Genomic DNA, 23,171 nt, shown 5'->3' on the forward strand with positions numbered 1-23,171 from the left:
TTAATTTCTCTGTTTTGATGGCAGTCTCTTGAAATCATTACGCAAATAATATCTAAAAAAAATATGATAATAATACGAACTATGTTAGATCCATTAACAAAAATTATGTCAATTACACAAAATATTTGATGTATACATAAATAAAACATGAAAAAAAACTTACCAAAAAATTTAGTTTCGTCAATGACATCTGCATTCGTCAATTCTCTAAAATTTTTGTTCAAATATTTTTGATGGAAAACTATCATCTAAAATTTCACACAAATTTGTTTAATTGAAAAAATTGCTTTTGTATTTGTTTGACGTTGTCTTGTATTCAATCTATTTTGTGCAACAATCATATTTTTAAAATCATAAAGATTATTTTCTTTGAGTATTGGTTTCAATTTTTCAACGACGCCATATTCTATGGTTGTATGTATACGTGCCCATTAAATTATACTAACATTGTTTAGATAGATGAATATTAAAAAAAAAAAGTAGTATACCTCAACCTTATGAAATATGAATTTCACCGTGGAATTTATCTTGCTTTCATATGGAGATAGTTCGTAACAACGAACCGTCGTAGTTTCAGCTCTGAGTAACAGTTTGAAGGCTCGAGCTCACGGATAAATTTAAACAATGGAGCCATTTGGATTTCAAAATAAATTCGTTGGTTTTTTTTTTTGAAATGAAATATTACTTTATAGTGATGCACACAAATATATATATATATATATACTATTATTGCGTTCAAATTCACGACGGACATTATGCTGACATATATGTTAAGTTCTAAAAAATTTAATGGCAAGCTGTGATTTATTTGAATTTTTAATTTTGAATTTTAAAAATTCAGTTGTATTTTGGATACATTATTTTGAATTTTAAATGTTGGATTTGAAATTCAATTTAAGAATTTGATTGATTGATTGATTGATTATTTCAAATCAATTTAAGAATTTGATTGATTGATTTATTATTATTATTATTATTATTATGTGAAATGGAGCTATTTTGATTTCAAAATAAAATCCTTGGTTGTTGTTCTGGTATATATGTTAAGTTTTAAAAAAATTAATGACATGCAAGATTTAAGGGTTCGCTAAATCATTTCTATATGAGATAGGGGATTTTACTAAGTCGATTCGTAGGAAATGTCCAATCAAACAATTTGCCCTTATTTTAACAAAGTAAGTGTGTGTTTCTTCACTATAATAGTTTTTTTTGTCTTGGTAACTCTGTTCTGGTATATATGTTAAGTTTTAAAAAATTTAATGGCATGCAAGATTTAAGGGATGATTTATTTGAATTTAAAATATTATGTTATATTTTGTATATACATACACATATTACGTGTATTATATTTAAATATATATATATATATAGAAACATACATATATGGTTAAATACATGTATGTATGTATATTTGACATTTATAAGATATTTGGGATATATGAACTTTGTTTTGAATTTTAAATTTAATTAGGCTGCGTTTACTTGTCTTGATAAATGAAGGATATCATAATTAATACCAACTAATCATATGTTTACTTGCAAAATTGAAAATGGATAGAAATTTCTTGGTCCGTTAATAATAGGATTGAGAGATGATTTTTAGCCCTAAATTTTTAATGGGATTATAAATATTATGGGGTGAGAGAATGAAAAAAAAATCAATCCCAAAATTAATCCATCCAAGTAAACATATTATTATTTATCCATAATCACTCTCTATCCTATCAAATTATCTTAATAATCATACTTTAATCTGTCATTGGCCAATCCCATCATTCAAAGTAAATGTAGCCTTAGGGAATTAAATTGTTTGATGTATATTTGTAAAGTAAATATAATGTGATTGAATCCCAAAGTTATGAGATTTTTTGTATGTTTTTTTGGTAATTCCAGATTTTGTTATAGAAAATGCATTAATATATCGAGACAAAAATATTCTAGATATTTTTTAGACAATTTTTTATTGTATATGAATATCTTTAGGTTATTATATATATATATATATATATATATATATATATATATATATATATATATATACACGTACATACATACGTACATTGTTACAAATATGGCAAAAAACTAAATTTGGATATTTTATCTAACATTTTGGTTATATTATATTATATATATATACACACACACATAAATATATGATAAAATACATACATACACACATACATACATAAATACTTACATACATAACATTAATCGGATTTTTGGGATATATATTTACATTTTTAGAATTTTAAAAGTTGAATTTTATGCACATAAAGTTATATCATGTTATAAATAATGTATTAATTATTTAATTTAATAAAAAAATATGATTATATATTATATTATATATACGTATATATTATATTTATGTATACATGATATTGTGGGTTTGGCCAAAACCCGAACCCTCTTCAGAATGGTTTGGCCGACTCTGGACCCGCTCCACAAAGACAGTTTTAATATTGAAACGGATTTAGATTTGATTTATTGTCATCCTTAAATGAGATGCAAAAAAATTAATTGTATTGATGTTTCAACTTTAATAATAATGATAATAATAGATAATAAATTATAGAAAAATATTTAAGATTTCCTTCCTTGATAAAATTGTAAAATGTAATGTATGCATATATTTATACTATACAAATAAAATAATAATAATACTTATTATTATTATTATTATTATTATTATTATTATTATTATTATATTATTATTATTATTATTGTTATTAAATGAGAGGCTCTTCCACAAACCCATTTTAGTGTAAATTTGTGATACCACGCTAAATTTATGTATATAACTCTCATTTTTTTATATTGATTTTATTTTCATTAAATCTTGAATAAAATGCAATTCGATAAAATAAAATCCCAAATATTAACTTTAAAAATTACTCTTAACCTCATTATATTTCACACAAAATTTATATGTTTTGTGTTTGATATAGCCAAATAAAATAGTTAAAAATTCAGGGGCTTTTGAAGGTGAAATTACGATGTTGGACAAGTGTGAAGGATATTTAAATCGAAAGAAAATATGAAACTTGTTTAGAGCTAAGGACTTCGAAAGTGAGATGCTTGTCCTATTTATCGCTTGGAATCATCCCAGGCTTGGGCCTTGGGTGGATTTAACGAATTTTTTATTGGTCTAATCTTTGATAATTTCGTGTCCAATAATAATGTTGGCTAATTACACGTCCATATTTGGAACTCATGTAGTGTTTTGGAACGTTTCTAATAAATATTTTTCAGATTTTCTTCACAAAATTTGAAATTTCGTGTTCAAACTAAATGTATGTATATTATTTGATACCACTTATGGAAAAACGTTTATAAATTATTTCAACATTTGGTCCCATAATTGATTGATGATATCGTGAAACATATTTTATTTAGGACAATTTTTTATTATTGATTGGTGCTGATAATTTTATAATTGTTTGATGATTATAATTCAACATTTGGTCCCATAATTGATTGATGATATCGTGAAACATATTTTATTTAGGACAATTTTTTATTATTGATTGGTGCTGATAATTTTATAATTGATTGATGATTGATGGAAAGTGAACTATGATGCTGAATTTTTTGTCTCGCCGGCCATATTTACTTGCCCTCACTTAATACTACTATAAGAAAATTGGATGTGAAATTGCGGTAATTTTTTTTGGAAAATACTATATGTACAATGAGAGTTATAAATTAGATTATTAAATTAATTTGAAATTACAAAATTATCCTTGCATTTATTTGAAAAAAATCTTTCAAAATTATATTTAGGATGATTTAATTTGTAATTTAAAATGTAGTTTAAAACCCAACGTGTAATCTCATTTGTACATGTAGTATGATCTATTTTTTTGTTGTGTTCAACAATCAACATGTAGTAAATAAGCTTTGAAGTTTGATCTACTTGAAAATAGCGATAAAGACTGTATTATTAGCATTTATATGCGGGGAAAAATATGATGATTTGGACATTCTAAAAAATTTGATTAAAGTCAACAAGTTTCGACAATGCCTAGGTAAATAATTTATTAGATTTATGTATAATTTCTCAGATAAATGACATTAAAATTCTCAAACGAGTTGATTTCCAAAATTAGAATTCGCGAACTTCTAGTAACAAAAGTGATATTATGTAGACCTATTTATTTAACAAAGTGGTCTTGTAAAAAAGCCAAAAAAAATTAATCTGTTTTTTTTTTCAACCACGATCATATATAATTTACCTATGAAACGACACGCTAATTTGAATTAATTTATGATTATTCAAATTTTGATTTACATGATTAATATTATTTATTCAACAAATTGGATTGGTTAATACGGGTTGATTTATTCCAATTCCCAAAATATGACAAAAATAAGATCTTTTGAAAACTTTAATTATAAAATATGAAATATGAATCTTTATTATGTGTGTACGATTCTTACATATCAAATAATATTTACTATAATATTAAAGCTGAGGGTTTAAATTAACTAATTTTGATGTCATGATCTACTATTTTTAAGATAATTTTATTTGTATATATATTGTCTAACTATATTATATAATATATTATTAAATTTGAGATATTTTAATGTTATGATTCGTTATCACAATGTCAAATTTATGATAATTAATTTAATACTATATTAGGTATGAAGGAAAATTTTCATATATTTCCATTGATACGTCCTCTTACTTTTTTGTCCTTCGATATTTATTAAATTACATGAATGTCACATTTAAATTTTTTTATTTGTTAAACATTTATATACGAAAATGCTATTTTTTGTATTTTTAATTTAATTTTAAAAAAAATGAACTATACAAACACGTTATGTATATATATATATATATATATCCACGTATATATATCCACGAACACTCCATGGAGGCCAGCTGGCACCCATTTGTTTTTTTTAAAAAATATTATCGGCCACCACCTCAATTCCGGTCACCGTGGCTCCTTTGACAACAAATGATACATATTTGAATTATTTTCCAACAGGCGCTCCAACTGTCCAAATTTTAGGCCGATCGGAGTTCATTTGCCCTGTCATTTCTCCGTCCAAAATGTCGCTTGCATTGTTCACCTGAGCACCGCCAACAGTTTCTCAGATCCCGACCACGTTCCGTGGATCCTTTGACAACAAATTATACATATATTTTTGGATTCGTCTCCTCGAGGCGCTCCTATTGGCCAATTTTTAGGCCGATCGGAGTTATTTGCCCGTTCATTTCTCCGTCCAAAGTGTCGCCTGCACTATTCACCCGAGCGCCACCAACCGTTTCTCAGATCCCGGTCACGTCCGAAAACCTCCGATTGATCGGGAATCCCATATGGAATCCTCATGTCCAGACGATTCTGATTCCTCATCTCCCGACCCCATCGGCACAGCTATCTGAATAGTAGAAGGAAGAGAACATGAGAAAGAGAGGGCTGAATTTCCCCCAAATTGTTTCCAACGTGCAAAAATAAAAATAAATAAAAATTAGAGGGAGTGTTTTAATAATCATTTAATGAGATCATACCCTAGGATCGTACCCTAATGATAGTTTTAAAATTGATTTGCTGAATTTTTTTAACAAATTAAAGAATGTACGTATTACTATTGAGTACATTTTCAAGGAATATTTCATGTTATCTATAAAAGCATTATCCTCATGATAGATCTAAGAATGATTATTTATCAGTGCATGCAGGGTCCACTAAAAATATTAAAATAGTAAACCTCACATGTAATAATGAATGTCAACCCTTAAATGTATATCAAGACAATATACTTACAAGTAACATCTAACTAATCGTAATTTTAGCAACTCACCCAAAATTTTTTTAAATTTCTCCACCAGTTAAATAACTATCCATCCATTTTGTAATATTTCTTAATCTTTCACCCAAAAAATTTTTTTGACAATAAAACTTGTAATATTATTAAGAAGAGTTTAAATCTTCAAATACAAGATCTACTAACCAAAGCGGTAACATCCTTGGCTCCAAACAAACGAGGAAGAGGAAGAAATTATAAAAGAATCTCATCTCATTTGCACAAACAAAACATATAATATATGTGAAGGGAGCTGGTTATATATAATGTTTAATGTTGAAAAAAAAACAAATACACATTGCATTTTATTAAACATAAAAAAGTATCTCAATTTAACTACAAGATTGTCTTCAATATTATCAAAATATTATAAATGACCATATCACTTCCAATACAAAAAATTATTATAAAACACAAAAACTTGAGATGAGACAGTTTATGAGTCTACTTTGTGAGATAAATTTTTTATTTGACTCGATTTTTGAAAAAATATTATTTTTTATGTAAAAAAAAATTAATTTATATTATAAATATTAATACGATCGACTCGTCTCATAAGAGACCAACTCGTTATTAATATAAATATAATAAATGTAACGATAGAAAGACTAAAATTAATTAATCACGGGTTCTAATTAATTATTGCAAACATATAGTTTTTAGAATTTTTTTTTCCCTAAAAAATTACGTAATACCAAATATTTTAATGTATAGATGCGCGGATACGAGCACAAAGGCGCCAGTCAATTATTAAGTCCAAGAGACCTAAAATATTTATTTTTTGATCGTTTTCATCATTTATTTCATACACTAATATGATTTCACTTAACACTTGGATAAAAGTATTTCAGATTTATGAATTTTAAATATATTTTTGTTGTTTAGAAAAGTATCACCATAAACATCAAATCCACTTTTTTATGTTTACATAGTATTTTATGATAATTATGATGGATTTTAAGTTCATCCAATAAAGTGGTCATTTGGAATCCATTTTAATCCATCTAGCTAATATGTAAATAATCAAGTTATGAATTTAAAATTTTTTTTATGTTTCATTGTTAACACTAAAATTGTAATTAAAATCTATAGATTTGAAATATTTTTATCCAAATGCAACCTTATATATTTTACTGATGGTGAAATTGGTAAAACAATAACTTTGACAGTGTAAATGTTGGAGTCGTTGCAAGGTATGTTAACGCCACCGTTATGACGGCCAATACAACTGTTTGCCGGCTTAAAATGCCATTAGTTTAATTTTTTTTAATTAGGGGTGACATAACAATTATATTTTGGCGTGTAAAATTATCCTATAATATTTCATCACTCTCACTCATTTAAGTTACATTTCATTTTTCATTCGCGTCAAATATATATATATATTTTAGTTTGAGTATAATCATGAACTAGATTACAAATATATGACGCAAATATCGGCATTACATATGGAACTCGAGCATAGACTCGAAATATACTTATATAGAACAAAAAAATTACAAAAAAAACTTCTAAATCTACTTAAATAAATTTAAAAAAATACCCGCAATCAGCAAAAATCGAATCTGAGATCAGTTAATCTCATGACCTTACCCTTAGCCATTGGATTAAGGCCTATCGACATCAAACCTATAGTTTAGTTTACATGTATATTTATTTTATTTTATTAATTTTTTCATTAAATAAAGAAAAAATGTAAAATTTCTTTCTAAATTTTATTTTCAAATCAATGGGATGGGAGGACGACGGAGTATGTTCTCATTAAGTTTGAGTCTACACACACACACACATATATATATATATATATATATATATATATATATATATATATTTGAAAAAGTGAATATAGTCTTGTTTTTTGGCAGAGAGTTTAATTAATATGAAAGAATGGGCTCTATATCTCTCTCTTTCTAGTTGTATATATATGATACATGAACATTGAGTTATACATTGAATTTGAATTTTTTTATAAAAAAAAAAAACGATCTTCGATGTATGTACTTTTGAAAGAATCTTCCCAAAAATGCATAAATAACTTTTGTAATTTCAAAATGAACGTGTTACAATATGCAGCCCTCGTTGTACATATACTATTATGTTTCAATTTTTATATTCTCCAATTTGATTATTATAATTAACACAACTGATGATGTCGAATTTTTACCTTGGGTTCAGTCTGGTAGAATGGATCCTCCAAATCCTTTAGGAAGCAAGTCGGGTCGGGTATCAATGAAATCTGCGCAAGAAACAGCTAGGTCAGGGGGGCATCGAAAGTGTTTTCGGCGTGACCCCTCCGATGCCTAAGTCAGTGTCTTGAAGGCAGAGAGTATGATTAATGCGAAAACTAAGAGAAGTGTGTATAATGAATAATATATGGTGAACAATGAATAATGAATGAACACAACCATAACAATACCTGTATTTATAGGGGGAAAATAGTAAGTTACCTAGTCGAATTATAACATATCCTGGACTAGGACTCTTCATCCATTGGATCCTTTTTAAGTTTATTTATATCTTGTGAATATTTGAAAAGATCCAAGCTTATCTCAGATATATCAGAGTCTTATTTGAACTAGAAAAGGATACCTGCAGCCCATTAAAAACAGCACAGGTCGGCCCATAATGACCAGCTCAAGTCGGCAAAGTCCAACATAATTTTGGACTGGACTGGACCTTGCCACCTTGGGCTATACCGGGTAACCCCATTATAAATGGGCTCGGGTTGAAATATTTTCTCGGGATAACAATAGTACCTCCCGAACTGGTCTAAAAGAAGAATGAATTTAGACCAATAATGTAGACCTGACCCCGAACTACATGTGCTTCCTTTGGACAAATGGTCTAGATGAAGATCTGATTAAAACTGAGCTCGAACAAAGAGCAATAGACGACAATTTGATGAAACTGAGTGCCAGACCTGTCTGGGCTTTGAATACCACTGACTTGGGCCACTGACGTGGGCTTTTGATGCCGGACCTGCCCGGACTTTGTATACAACTGATGTGGGCCACACTAGTGTACTTTTTGATGTCGGACCTGCCCGGGCTTTTGAGTTCCACTGATGTGGTCCTTGAGTGCTAGACCTACCTGAAATTTTAATTCCACCGATGTGGTCCTTGAGTGCCAGACCTGCTTGGGCTTTTAGTTCCACCTATGTGGTCCTTGAATGCCAGACCTGCCTGGGCTTTGAGTTCCACCTATGTGGTCCTTGAATGTCAGACCTGCCTGGGCTTTTAACCTATGTGGTCCTTGAATGCCAGACCTGCCTGGGCTTTTAGTTCTACCTATGTGGTCCTTGAATTCCAGACCTGCCTGGGCTTTTAGTTCCAGCAATGTGGTCCTTGAATGCCAGACCTGCCTGAGTTTTTAGTTCCACCTATGTGGTCCTTGAATGCCAGATACTGCCTGGACTTTGTAAATCACTGATGTGGGCCACTGACGTGGGCTTTGAGTACCACCGGAGTGGGTTTATAGTGCCGGACCTGCCCGAGCTTATAAAGTGTTGAGCCATGGATTGAATCTTAGTGCGAGATTGCACGCCCATATGATGTAATTGGGTCTTATTGCGAGATTGCATGCTCATTTGATGTAATTAGGCCTTACTGCGAGATTGCACGCCCATTTGATGTAATTGGGCCTTACAGCGAGATTGCATAACCATTTCTCTTTTATTTCTTGCGTTGCCGAGTAGGTTTGACAAGGTTGTCACGAGGTGTCAAGATGCGGTGCCTGATAATAAAGGTGCTAGGAATCGAGTCCAAGCAATATCCATGCATCCAAACATAACATGTTTTGAGTTCTGCACCAAAGAACGAAACCATGGCGCGCAGAAGGAATCCAAAAAATAATAATAATAATAACTTGGTTGTATGACATCAATAAAAATTATTATAAGATATCCAAATTCGTGAAATGATGAAATCCCAAGCGGTTCAAGTTTGTCACATAAGATATGAAAATTAAATATCCTTGTAAATGGTAAACCAAGGACTGATAAAATCGAAAATGATAAGTTATTTATCAAAGATTTAAGAATTGGGAAATTGTGTAAAACTCGAGAAAATATTAACTACCATGGATAAATAAATAATTAACATGAATACTTATATTGTGCATGATTCTAACAAATATATAACCCTCACGAAAAGGACAAAAAAAGTAACCAAGGTACACTCCTACGTGAGAACACTGAGAAGTTCTCTAAGAAAATAAATAAATTTTTTATTTACAACAATGTAAATCTATACAGTAAGTTCATGGTAGTGATGAGCTATTTTTATCAAGTCTTTTTTGCTAAAATTAGTGGAGATGGAATGAGTAAATTTTTACATGTTGAGATGAATTTTGTTAATTATGTAATATGGTAAACTAATTAAAGATGTATGAGGGAGCCAAAAACTGAGCTTGTCATTTTTCCTGTAAAAGGACATAAGAAACATTGGTACATAGCTTGTGATTCAAGATTAAATTACTAAGCCACTTAGATATGAAAACAAGATGACAAAATCTTGGAATAGCTCAGCCATAACTCATGACATGAATTTAATTTGCAACTAAACTACCAAAAAAAATACTTATACAAAGATGAGTGAAGCATTTGGCATGAAATACACAGCTGGTATAAGAACTTTATCATTAATAATCTTGGGACAACTAGGCATCTTGAGAATATAATGTGCACCTAGCACTCATGTTTTAGGCCCATAGATGACAATGATGCCATAGTTAGGCAAGAGAGAAGTTGGAGATCTCATTTGTTATAAGGATTGTCTTTCATCCTCTTAAAATATCATTTCCAACAATATTTTTTATTTGAGAGTTTGTCCGTTTTGGTCAAAAGAAAAAATATTCCTTGATTAACAAATAACAACACATACAAAATAGTAGTATAAAATAAGATTTGATATAATTACGTAATATAAAAGTAACTTATCCTCCCAAGTAGCGAGCAAATAATTAGAGGTCAAAATATTAGAAAACAATGCATGCACTTGGACATGAATTGCAGTCTACTCTTTGATAGAGTAGCCGACGTAGAGTGCAATTGTTGTATCATGGGCTTTTTTGAGGTGGTTGAAGACGAAAGCAGAGGGATGAACAACAACTTTAAACAACATAATCTGATTGACTAGCTTAGGTAATTCATCGATCACGTGGTAGGCCGTTATATAAGAGTGGGTTGACATGCAAAGCAGAGAGATAAACCAGCCCAACCAAAAAAAAATCAACCCGAAACACAATAAGATACTTATCTCGGTATCTCGAAACACAATAAGATATTTAAATCAACACAAAACACAATAAGATAGTTAAATGTCAACGTAGCAAGAAATCCCCTGCTCAACGATAATAATAAAATTGTGATTTATACGAAAATATATTGCAATAAATAAGAGTAACGACACTTATCTCGAAACGAAAAGGCGAGAGCCATCTATCGTAAGCAAAGAGTGTTCATGGAATCGGGTGAGTAATAACCATGTCTGCATCGTTGTTTAAGGCCAATGATGATGGTTTTGTAAAACCAGGGCCCGGGCTATCAGGGTAGTGAAGTGGGCCTGACGTGGTGACCGGGCTAATGGAGGTAATATATGAGCTGTCCTTCCTTAATCAAGATGATCTGCACACCAAGGAAGGGAATAAAAAGCACGTTAGTGGGGCACCGGAGGGGTTTCCGGCGAGGCCGCTCCGATGCTTAAGTTAGACTTAGAAATAGAGTGAGCTTTTTAGAGAAATGAGTATAGTGTTTTGGAAGTTTAGATGAACATACCTCTAAAAATATCTGTGACCAGGTATTTATAGGCCTTGGAGTGAGAGTGTCACTCCGCAATTCCAGGGTAGTGGCCACGATCTGGATCGTGGGTGCGGTAGTTGCCCACGTTTGCCTGTCACGTACGATGAACCCGGAAAGCTCGGGTTTATGATAATCGTGGGGATCATGCCCCTAAAACACGGGCCTTATCTAAGTCCTGCAAACCTGGTTTCCCGGGCTCCTGAGGCTCCTGGCCTGCCTTAATAAGGCCCTGCCACTCCGGGGCATTCGTGGCCCTGCACCCCTGGCTTACCGGGGCATTACTACTCATCCCAAAAATAGTCGGGCTAACGTCTTACTCGCTGTCCTGACTTACAGTCCCGCCACCCTTGCTTTAATACAACCCTGTAATCCCTGACTCTTTATGTCCCTGCCCCCCGGGGCATCACTACTCATCTCAAAAATAGTCGGGCTAGAGTCTTACTCGCTGTCCTGACTTACAGCCCTGCCCCTGGCTATTCAAGGCCTTGCTACCACGGCCTTCCTGGGGTATCCCCCATTAATGTCCAAAAGTTATAGGGCTGATGTTAACCCTAGAATTTGAAAAGACGGGCAGGTGTCAGAGGACGTTACCTGTCCTTTCGACTGCCCGCGTCATCATTACGCTGCCCGGTTCAACTTCCCAAGGTCACCCTTACCCTTCGATCATCTTTTCATCTACGGCCAGAATTAAAGCTATTCGCCTATAAATACTAAACCCATTTCTTCACTTTTTCTTTACTTTCCCTGTTCACGTATTCCTTCCCTGCTTCTAAGCTTCTCCGGCTCCGGCGACTCCGCGTAGCAAGCTTGCTTTCTTCTGTAAGTTTTTTGTCTATCTTACCTTAAAGTTTTCTTGTCCCTTGAACATGTCAAATTCCACATCTTCAACCTCCAGTGCCCACGTTCGTGGCTCCTCTGATATAGAATCCGAGGCCTTACGCCACGATTCTCCCCCTCCTGTTACCTCCCATGTCCAATCCACAGTAGCCTCCTCCTCATCTCGTTCGAAGAAGGCTAAAATCGGGCCTTCTAAGGACAAGGGTAAGGCTAAAATCTTCGACTCTGGGCCTCTCCTACCTTTGCCCAAACCAAACCCCGAAGGTCCCTGGTTCTCCCACTTTACCAGTAGCCTACGCCCGGAATCCATAGAGGAACTTAGGGTTATGGGTAACATTCCTCCTGCGTACTCTATTCTCATTCCGGGGCCCCTAGGCCGGGCTGACCGGCCGCCCGAGGGGTGATGAAACTTAAAATTTGTAATTATTTATATGATAAAAAGTGTGTTTTAAAATTTAAGTTTAATTAAAATTATGAAGTTGTATTATTTTAGTGTTATGTGTTTATATTTAAATGTTTTACTAAAATGTTGTATTTTACGGTTTGCGCAGGTTTGATAAAAATAAAATTACTCAAGCTACAGTGGTCATAATGGAGTAATCTCAAAACCTGTAGAATCACAAAAGAGGCATCTTCAACTTTGTAGAAGACAAGAAATTCCAAAAACTTCATTAAGATGATCAAAATAATAAAACATCAAAATGGAGATAGATTTACTTTTACTATGACCAGCTTGGAGTAAAAATATCATAAGTATTTCATATTTTATCCAAAAGGGATGAATGAGTTGTCCAAACACATCTAAACAAAATATCCTACGTGTTTTATGTTGAAAAGAAAGGCTGAATCGGTGGTCTAAGGCATCAAACATGCCAATTAAAGTTGGGTCATGGTATTGACATTCAAGGAGACAAGCACCCACCAACTTTACTATTTCACATTTAATGAGCCTTGGACTCTTGCTCTCATTTGGCCTATAAATAGATGTGTTGTATAAGCTTTGTAGTGTGCAAGAGTGTAGAGAATTCTTCATTTGTAAAATAAATATTGTGTGTGTGAGAATAAAAGTTTGAGTGTGCAAGTTTCTCAAGTTCAAGTATGAAATTTCTTTTATCTTTATTCTTGAGTTTCATGTTCATGAAAAGCTAAATCTTTTTATGTCAAGGTGAAAAGGTTTCATTGTTGGTCAAGTAAGATTGTCTATATTTTGTATATTCTTTTCTTTTCTATTTTTATTTTTACTAATTGATCTTTATTTGTAGGTATAATTTTGGATGATTTGTTGTTATCTATTTACATCAAATGCTTGGTACCTTGAATGTGGTTACCTTGATTTGTTGTCAAATATGATACAATAATTACTACAATAATTATATACTATAAATATATGTATCTATTTATAATAAAGTCATATATATTATTTAGACGATAGCGTGACACTGTCGGTTGTTCTAAATAATATATTGTGATTTGAACTAACATTTACTTTCTCGCATCTAACTTTTACTTTATCGCAACTAACATTTACTTTTCCGCAACTAACATTTACTTTCTCGCATCTAACTTTTACTTTTCCGCAACTAACATTTACTTTATCGCATCTAACATAAAGTCATATATTTTATTTAGACGATAGCGTGGCTCTTCCGGTTGTTCTAAATAAAATATTGTGATTTGATCTAACATTTACTTTTATGTCAATTTATATTTATGCATTTATATATATATTATGGGTACCATGTATTAAATATCGGTTGATATTAATATAGTGGGAACTATATTATATGATATACTTGTTTAAATATTTAATTGTTCTTTTTATGTTTATATTTATTCATATATATATATATTATGGGTACCATGTATTAAATATCGGTTAATCTGATATTAATATAGTGGGAACTATATTATATAATATACTTGTTTCATTGTTCTTTTATGTTTATTTTTATTTTAGTTTCTTTTATTTATTTTTATTTAGCAATCTTAAATAAACCAACAATGAACCTTTGAAACCTTGACAATTTTATAATTTGTGTATTTGAAGTTTTATAATAATATTTTCATCTATAATATATTATTGCTAAAATTAAACTTACAACATCCTCTCCGTGGATCGATCTCGTACTCACGAGTATATTACTTGCAGACAATCTACACTTGGGTGAATTACAATTTAAGTTGTAGCAAGTTTTTGGCGCCGTTGCCGGGGAGGTATAAATTAAGTTTAATTTTGTTATTATGTAAATAGTATGTTGTTTTTAATTGTATGATTGTTTGGAGTCGTAAACAAAGTGGTAGACTTGTTCGAGTAACTGAAAATATTTTAAAAATGGACGATAATTCTAATAATCAAGATGATAATAATAATAATAATCATCATCATCATCAAGAACATGAACAACCAAGAACACTTAGGCACCATATGAATCCAATAAGAACTAGTACACCATATTGTTTAGTTTTTCCTCCTGATGCATCTAATTTCAATTTTAAGCCACAAGTCATTCAACTTTTACCAAATTTTCATGGCTTAGATTCTGAAAATCCATATTTGCATTTAAGAGAATTTGAGGAGGTTTGCAATACTTATAATGATCAAAATTGTAGCATGGATACTGTTCGATTAAAGCTTTTCCCTTTTTCCTTAAAAGATAAAGCTAAAACATGGTTGCAAAATTTGAAATCAAGTTCAATAAGATCATGGGAGGAAATGCAACAACAATTTCTAAAAAAGTTTTTTCCTTCCCATAGAACAAACTCTTTTAAAAGACAAATTACAACTTTTTCTCAAAAACAAGGGGAAACATTTTATCAATGTTGGGATAGATATAAAGAGTTACTTAATACATGCCCACATCATGGTTTTGAAATATGGAGAATAGTTTCTCACTTTTATGAAGGTTTAATACCTAAAGATAGGCAAATGATAGAATTCATGTGTAATGGAACTTTTGAAGATAAAAACCCAAATGAAGCTATGGAATATTTGGAGTCATTAGCAGAAAATGCTCAAAATTGGGATAATATAGGCTCAATTGAACCACCAAGTAAAACCAATAATTCAACAAATGGGGGTGGTATTTATCATCTTAAAGATGATGTAGATATTCAAGCTAAACTTGCATCTTTAGCAAGAAAAATCGAGTCATTAGAAATGAAAAAGAGTGATCAATTAAAAAGTGTTCAAGAAATTGTTTGTCATATATGTGACACACATGATCATCTTACAAAAAATTGTCCTACTTTGCCTTCATTTAAAGAATGTCTCCATGAACAAGCCAATTATATTAACAATTTCAAAAAACCAACATTAGATCCTTTTTTCACAAACATACAATCCTGGTTGGAGAAATCATCCTAATTTTAGTTGGAGGAACGATAATAATGCACAACCTTCACAACAACCTTTTCAAAATAATCAAAATCATCAAGGTTATGCTCCTTATATCCCACCTCCAAGAAAAAATTTTGAAGATGAAATTCATGCATACATTCAAAAGCAAGAGTCTATCAATATTCAAAACATTCAATCTATGAATGATTTGAAAGAAACTCTTGCAAAATTTGCATCTGCACTTAATATTCATGAAAAAGGAAAATTTTCATCTCAACCACAACCTAATCCTAAAAATCAAAATCAAGAAAAATTTGATCAAGTAAAATATGTTATTACTCTTAGAAGTGGTAAAATAGTTAATGATCCATATAGTGATGAAAACAAAGATCAATTAAACTCAAAGAGTAAGGATTCAAATCCTGATACTTTTGAGAAAGATGATGCTTTGAGTCCTAAAAATAAGAAAATTGATGATAAAATAAATAAACATGTTCCTTTTCCTCATGCATTAGTAAATAATAAAAAACAAAAAAATGATTCTGATATTTATGAAGTTTTTAAACAAGTAAAAATAAATATTCCATTATTAGATGCTATTAAACAAGTGCCTTCTTATGCAAAGTTTTTAAAAGATTTATGCACTGTGAAAAGACAATTGCATGTAAAGAAGAAAGCATTCTTAACGGAGCAAGTAAGCTCTATTATTCAAAATAATTCTACCTTGAAATATAAAGATCCCGGTTGTCAACAATTTCATGTATTATTGGAAAAAATAAAATTAAAAAAGCTTTGTTAGATTTGGGAGCAAGTGTGAATTTAATTCCTTATTCAGTTTATGAAAAGCTTAAGTTGGGAGATTTAAAACCTACATCTGTCACTCTTTTACTAGCCGATAGGTCAATCAAAATACCTAGAGGTATCGTAGAAGATGTGTTAGTTCAAGTCGATAAATTCATATATCCTGTGGATTTTATTATCTTGGATACACAACCAATAGAAGTACATAACGAAATTCCAGTAATATTGGGACGTCCATTTCTAGCAACTTCAAATGCTTTAATTAATTGTCGAAATGGAATAATGAAATTGTCTTTTGGAAATATGACTTTAGAACTTAATGTGTTCAATTTATGTAAACAACCAAGTATTAATGAAGATGAATATGATAATGCAATAGAAACAATTGTGGAAGAAAATATACACCAAGAAAACTTAAATCAACAATCTGAAGTTTGTTTAGTGGAAAGTTTTGATTCAAAAAATGTTTTTAAATCAAAGTTATTTGAAGAAATTAATGAACTTGAAGAAGTAAAAGAAAATGATCATCCAAAACTTGAATTAAAACCCTTGCCAATAGAACTAAAATATGCTTTTCTTGGTGAAAATCAAACATATCCTATTGTAATATCTTCTACCCTCTTACCAAAACAAGAAGAAGATGTAATAACACTACTTAAAAAACACAAAAATGCAATTGGATGGACTTTGCAAGATATAAAAGGTATAAATCCTTTAATCTGCACACATAGAATTCACTTGGAAGAAAATGCTAAAAAATATCAACAACCACAAAGAAGATTAAATCCACACATGAAAAAAGTTGTTAAAAATGAAGTTTTAAAACTATTAGATGCCGGAATTATTTATCCAATCTCGGATAGTAAATGGGTAAGTCCAACACAAGTAGTACCAAAAAAATCAGGCATCACTGTTATAAAAAATGAAAAGGGAGAATTATTACAAGCTAGGATTCCATCTAGTTGGCGTATGTGCATTGATTATAGAAAATTAAATGATACAACTAGAAAAGATCACTTTCCGTTACCATTTTTAGATCAAATTTTAGAGAAAGTGGCAGGTAACCCTTATTATTGTTTTCTTGATGGGTATTCGGGGTATTATCAAATACCAATATCATTAGAAGATCAAGAAAAAACTACTTTCACTTGTCCGTTCGGAACTTTTGCTTTTAAAAGAATGCCATTTGGTTTATGTAATGCCCCGGCTACTTTTCAAAGATGCATGCTAAGTATTTTTAGTGACATGATTGAAGAATTTGTGGAAGTTTTTATGGATGATATAACTGTTTTTGGAAACTCATTTGAAAACTGTCTTAAAAATTTGGAAGAAGTTTTAAAAAGATGTGAAGAAAAAAATCTTGTTTTAAATTGGGAAAAATGTCACTACATGGTTAAATCCGGAATTGTGTTAGGGCATGTCATATCTGAAAAAGGAATTGAAGTTGATAAAGCTAAGGTTGATGTTATTGCTAATCTACCATCACCAAACACGATCAAAGAAATTCGATCATTTTTGGGTCATGCGGGATTTTATAGAAGATTTATAAAAAATTTTAGCATAATATCGAAACCAATTTCAAATCTTTTAACAAAAGATGCAGAATTTGAATGGACTCAAGAATGTGAAACTGCTTTTAAAAAAATAATTAATCTTTTAACTACATCACCTATTTTACAACCTCCTGATTGGTCTTTACCATTTGAATTAATGTGTGATGCAAGTGATTATGCTGTAGGAGCCGTGTTAGGACAAAGAAAAGAAGGTAAACCTTATGTGATCTATTATGCAAGTAGAACCTTAAATAGTGCTCAAATCAATTATTCAACAACTGAAAAAGAATTACTTTCAGTAGTGTTTGCATTAGATAAATTTCGATCATATTTAATTGGTTCTACTACTATTGTTTACACTGATCATTGCTACAACTTAAATTGTAATTCACCCAAGTGTAGGTTGTCTGCAAGTAATATACTCGTGAGTACGAGATCGATCCACGGAGAGGATGTTGTAAGTTTAATTTTAGCAATAATATATTATAGATGAAAATATTATTATAAAACTTCAAATACACAAATTATAAAATTGTCAAGGTTTCAAAGGTTCATTGTTGGTTTATTTAAGATTGCTAAATAAAAATAAATAAAAGAAACTAAAATAAAAATGAACATAAAAGAACAATGAAATATTTAAACAAGTATATCATATAATATAGTTCCCACTATATTAATATCAGATTAACCGATATTTAATACATGGTACCCAAAATATATATATAGATGAATAAATATAAACATAAAAAGAACAATTAAATATTTAAACAAGTATATCATATAATATAGTTCCCACTATATTAATATCAACCGATATTTAATACATGGTACCCATAATATATATATATAAATGCATAAATATAAATTGACATAAAAGTAAATGTTAGATCAAATCACAATATTTTATTTAGAACAACCGGCATAGCCACGCTATCGTCTAAATAAAATATATGACTTTATGTTAGATGCGATAAAGTAAATGTTAGTTGCGGAAAAGTAAAAGTTAGATGCGAGAAAGTAAATGTTAGTTGCGGAAAAGTAAATGTTAGTTGCGATAAAGTAAAAGTTAGATGCGAGAAAGTAAATGTTAGTTCAAATCACAATATATTATTTAGAACAACCGACAGTGTCACGCTATCGTCTAAATAATATATATGACTTTATTATAAATAGATACATATATTTATAGTATATAATTATTGTAGTAATTATTGTATCATATTTGACAACAAATCAAGGTAACCACATTCAAGGTACCAAGCATTTGATGTAAATAGATAACAACAAATCATCCAAAATTATACCTACAAATAAAGATCAATTAGTAAAAATAAAAATAGAAAAGAAAAGAATATACAAAATATAGACAATCTTACTTGACCAACAATGAAACCTTTTCACCTTGACATAAAAAGATTTAGCTTTCCATGAACATGAAACTCAAGAATAAAGATAAAAGAAATTTCATACTTGAACTTGAGAAACTTGCACACTCAAACTTTTATTCTCACACACACAATATTTATTTTACAAATGAAGAATTCTCTACACTCTTGTACACCACAAAAGCTTATACAACACATCTATTTATAGGTCAAATGAGAGCAAGAGTCCAAGGCTCATTAAATGTGAAATAGTAAAGTTGGTGGGTGCTTGTCTCCTTGAATGTCAATACCATGACCCAACTTTAATTGGCATGTTTGATGCCTTAGACCACCGATTCAGCCTTTCTTTTCAACATAAAACACGTAGGATATTTTGTGTAGATGTGTTTGGATAACTCATTCACCCCTTTTGGATAAAATATGAAATACTTATGATATTTTTACTCCAAGCTGGTCATAGTAAAAGTAAATCTATCTCCATTTTGATGTTTTATTATTTTGATCATCTTAATGAAGTTTTTGGAATTTCTTGTCTTCTACAAAGTTGAAGATGCCTCTTTTGTGATTCTACAGGTTTTAAGATTACTCCATTATGACCACTGTAGCTTGAGTAATTTTATTTTTACCAAACCTGCGCAAACCGTAAAATACAACATTTTAGTAAAACATTTAAATATAAACACATAACACTAAAATAATACAACTTCATAATTTTAATTAAACTTAAATTTTAAAACACACTTTTTAACATATAAATAATTACAAATTCTAAGTTTCATCACACCCCCAAACCGGCTAATTACTAGTCCCTTAGTAATAAAATATCATAAAATATCATAAAATATCATAAAATTACAAGTTAGATTTTTATTCCTTAATATATATATTCAAATTTGCAAACTTTGAAATTTTAAAAACACACTTGTGAGGAGATCATATGTTTATTTATAAATCTCATTATCAACCAATATATTAATATGTAATTGGATGGGCTATACATATATATTTCACACAATATCAAAATATTAAATATATAATTTTTTTTTACATAAATATTTTCTAAAAACTTTGAAAATAATATAATTAAAAGGATAATAGAAATCATTTTCATAACATGTATATCATCAGAAATATTAATGTAAAAGTCTCAACTTCATATTTTCTCAGGTTAAAATATTTCATATATAGCTGTTTTTCACTCATGGAGTTGGAAGAAAATTATACACTCTTTGAAAATGGCTAGTAAAGCAGACAATCAAATAACCTAATATTGAAAATAAGATAGGATGATTTACAAAGAATAAACCCATTTTTTTTTGTATTTTTTTTTGTTTTTTTTTTTTTTTTGCTTGGCTGCAAAATTGTTTTTACATAATCAAATACCTCCAATAAACTTTGAAAATGTAACATTTTTTTTTCAAAATTTATTTATTTTTTTATTTTTTATGAGGTAAATCTATTACATTAATAATTATAGTAGAAATATTATTCCTCTACATATTTACAATCAAACTTCAAACAACTTTGCAGCCAATTTTCATTTTTCTTTTTTTTTTCTTTTTTTCAAAATGGGTTTAATCTAGTAATCAACCATTTCTTAATAATCAATAAAAGCTTATAAGTTGTTTTCTCAATTCTTACCTCTCACTCACAAAATTTATGTGAGTAACTATTGCACTTTTACAAATTAATTCCCTCAATTATACATGTTATTATTTATTCAATCAATATCACTTTAATTATATACTCATAAAAGTTTTAGAAAATATGTATTTGAAAACACACAATTATATATTATTTATAACTTATATCCCATCAATTATATATTTTTTATTAAATTGATAAAAAGAAGAATAAATAAACATCTATACAAAAAGACTTTATTTTCTTAGTAGTTTGCAATTTAAATATATACGGAATATTAAAATCTAATCTATTGTGATAAGATGATAAATAAAAACTAATGCGTGTCAGGAGTTTTTGACTCCTTACTCTGCCATTGAAAAAGAAAAATAAATATTATTATAGAAATATATTTTTTTTAAATTTTAAATTTTAAATTTTTTTTTTTAGAGATAAACCCTCCCCCAAACCTGAATATGACATTGTTTTTAATTTTTTTTTTTAAGAAAAATAATGAGTACATGATGAAAGAGATATCACCTGGAATTTATTGAAGATGAGGAACAAACACAAACCATTTCATGACATGTTGAATCAATGATGACTTCAACGTCTTCTTATGAGTTGAGGGTTGGCTTCCCATCCAATTTTCTTATAAATTGGCAAATAGGGTCTTTTTTAGTCAGATTCCCAAGACCATTACCATGACGCTGCGCTTGGAATAGTTTCCATAAACGGAGAAGTTGACCTTGTACATCTCCACTAGAATGCGTCTCAAGAATCAATGAGATATCATCCAATGACTCTTTACTCAGCCCATTCTTAATGAAATCAATTTTATCTTCTCTATTTGTGGAAACACATCCCAAAGATCTGCATCGTTTGTTACAAGTCCATCTGGCACATTTATGACAAACATCTAACCCTTTTGCCCTCCTTTTCTTCGCATAGGTGCTTTTTCCTAGTCCGGACATATTTCGAACATATAAGAATTTTGGAACTTCGCCACCTATTCGAACCTTTGCTTCAATTATAAGACGAATATCCTCTGGAATTCCTTTTTGCATAAGCATTCTCAATCTTTCACGTCTGCATTCATAAATCATTCTTCGAACTTTTTTAGAAACAGAAGAACAAATATATTTTCCATGTTCTTTGATAGCTTCTTCCATTTTGAAAATAAAGAAATATATATATTTTTTTGATCAGTTATTGTGGAAAACCAATTTAACCGACTGTAAGAGCCACGGAGTACCGTTATCCGCCACTTAACCAGGAAGTGTCCTAATTTCTGCAAAAATAAAAATAAAAATATAAGTAACAATTAAGTTGGATCATATAAAGGCATAAACTCTTCATTAAGAACTTCATTTTCTATAAACGGTTTAAGTCTTTGCCCATTAACTTTAAATACATTATTATTTTTAGGATTTTCAACATCAACAACACCATGAGGATAGACAAATTTAACAATAAATGGTCCAGACCATCGCGATCTAAGTTTTCCTGGAAACAAATGCAAGCGAGAATTATAAAGTAGAACTTTTTGTCCGATTTCAAAAGATTTTCTCATAATATTTTTATCATGAAATGCTTTTGTTTTATCTTTATAAATCTTTGCATTTTCATATGCATCATTTCTTAATTCTTCTAGTTCATTTAATTGCAATTTTCTTGATTTAGATGCATCATCTAAATTAGTATTAAACGCTTTAATTGCCCAATAAGCTTTATGTTCAATTTCAACAGGTAAATGACAATGCTTTCCAAAAACTAATCTATATGGTGACATCCCCAATGATGTTTTAAATGCAGTTCTATATGCCCATAATGCATCACTTAATCTTAAAGACCAATATTTTCGATTTGGATTGACTGTTTTTTCCAAAATTTGTTTTATTTCTTTATTTGAAAGTTCAACCTGACCATTCGTTTGAGGGTGATATGGAGTAGAGACTTTATGTGTAATACCATATTTTCTTAACAACGAAGAAAATGATTTATTTATAAAATGA

At 30.1% G+C, this 23,171-nt stretch overlaps 1 non-coding gene across 1 annotated transcript; it reads right to left on the minus strand.

Annotated features, from left to right (window-relative positions):
• Positions 1–15,214: 15,214 nt before the first annotated feature.
• LOC140885799 (small nucleolar RNA R71) lies at positions 15,215–15,325 on the minus strand. Its single transcript, XR_012151215.1, has one exon. It is a non-coding gene; the product is annotated as a small nucleolar RNA R71 (small nucleolar RNA).
• Between the last annotated feature and the right edge of the window lie 7,846 nt (positions 15,326–23,171).

This window comes from Henckelia pumila, chromosome 2 (assembly GCF_033568475.1).
Source record: "Henckelia pumila isolate YLH828 chromosome 2, ASM3356847v2, whole genome shotgun sequence".
Lineage (NCBI taxonomy): Eukaryota > Viridiplantae > Streptophyta > Magnoliopsida > Lamiales > Gesneriaceae > Henckelia > Henckelia pumila.